Source organism: Polistes fuscatus, unplaced genomic scaffold (genome assembly GCF_010416935.1).
Source record: "Polistes fuscatus isolate 324 unplaced genomic scaffold, CU_Pfus_HIC Scaffold9, whole genome shotgun sequence".
Taxonomy (NCBI): domain Eukaryota; kingdom Metazoa; phylum Arthropoda; class Insecta; order Hymenoptera; family Vespidae; genus Polistes; species Polistes fuscatus.
The window spans coordinates 2477118-2479210 of NW_025113173.1; positions in this window are offsets into that span (position 1 = coordinate 2477118).

Consider the following 2093-nt stretch of genomic DNA (forward strand, 5'->3'; position numbering starts at 1 on the left):
ACTTTTATATATTTCTTCCTCGTCACCTACCCCATCCCCCCACCTATATTCCACCTCCTCCACCACCACCATCACCACTCATTTATACAATAAAATTTTTCCTTTTCTTACGATTTCTTTTTACAGTACGATTGATTTTCGTTTTCATTTTTTTTTTCGTTTCATTCTTTTTATTTGGTAATTAATTATCGCGAGAGAAGAATACGTGAAAAATTTAAATTACGAGTAGTAACCCTTCTAACTGCGGTTTGAAAAATTTTGTCGACAACTTTGTTTGTAACAAAAAAGTACAAAAAAATTGAGAAATATATTCGATCTGTCTACGTAACGTGTATAAAAAAGTACTATTTTGTTTGTTTTATATTGAAACGAACGTTACGTTAAATCGTACGTATCGTGTTTGAATGTTTCTCTTACTTCTAAAAATACATTTTACGTGTAACATTTTATTGCGAGATATTTAATTAACGTATCATCCAAAAATGTATCTCGATTAATCATTAAAATTTCATTTCATCAATTCGATGAAAAAAAAGTGATACGATTAAACTTACCCAAAAAAATATGAGGAATCCTTAAAGAGACAATAAATATCTTCTCTCAATGATCATCGCCAATATCTTCCGAATAATTGATGTTTCTTCCAGAGATGATAAAATCCAACAAAAAAATCCAAACAACCGTGAATTAATCGGATAACCGAGAAAATACTCTATAACAACACTTATTTTTGAACTTAAGTTTTACATTACACCTCACACCATCGAATAGTCTCCCCAACGAGAATTTCCTTGATTTCTTCAAATAATATGTCTCCCTCTCCTTCTCCCTCTACTCTCCTCTCTCTTCTCCTCTCTCTTTCCCTTCCCGCGTATATTTCTAGTTGAAAGCGTTAGAAACGTAACGATTCGTAAAGATAAACAAACAAACACGTTTCTAGCATGAAAACTATGCAATTTTCCACGCACTTTAAATACATCTATTTTTTATACCATTCAAATATTCTTCTTTCAAACTTCCTTTTTATATTCTTGATTATATACTCTTTTACTATTCTATACGAGAGATATAGAAAATGTTTAAAAATTTGTTTACAAATTCTATCGTAAACGACGGTAGGTACTCGAGTGCACTACTAACGCACTTGCATAACGTCGGGTGCAACACTTTATCTCAAGATGCAAGTGCACACAACCAGAGTCCAAGGGAACTAACACAATCTTTCTTCTCTCTCTCTCTTACTTTCTTTTTTTAATTCTTTCTTTCTCTCTCTGTCTGTCTGTCTGTGTCTACCTGTCTGTCTCTTTCCACTTTAACTGTCCGGTACGACACTTGGTATAAAAGGCACTATATTTCAAGGGTTTGCTTACACAAAAACACACGCGAGTACACGTACACGCACATATATATATATATATATATCTCTGTCTCTGTCTTTCTTTCTAGTTCCGTAACTACTTAAGAAAAAAAATAAGAAAATGAATTTCTTCCTCTTCCTGATTCACACGAAAGTACTTAAGTACCGTATAATAACTTTCTTCGATATCAATAAAATGTATTACTACTATGGAAAAAAGATAGAGAGAGAAAAATAAATGATAAATATTGTTTTATGCATTAAAACAATATATACATACATATATGTATATATAAATAAATGCACAAATTTCAATACAATGCATTCAGATTATTAATTCGTGCATCTTTTTATATATACCGTCTACTTTAAACTCTTATTTCTTATTTTTATATATATATACAACTCGAAATAAATTTAAATAAAACTTGTAATAATCGTACACGATTGAAACGTATCGTTCGTTTTAAAAAGAAACATGGAAAATAAATTTTAAATCGAACGTGTAAAAGTGAGGAAGAAAAAGTTCAATATGGAATAGAGGGAACAGGACACACCAATCGTGTTACAACGATGCATCTGATATTGTTCGTTCACTTCGTCCCCTCCCTCCCACCCACCCACCCTTCTCCCTCCCCCAGCCGTTTCTTCCTTCACTTTAATGTCACTTCCTGTTACGCATTAAAATAAAATAATAATCTAACCGTTACGTTCCGATACGAAAAATACATAAAAA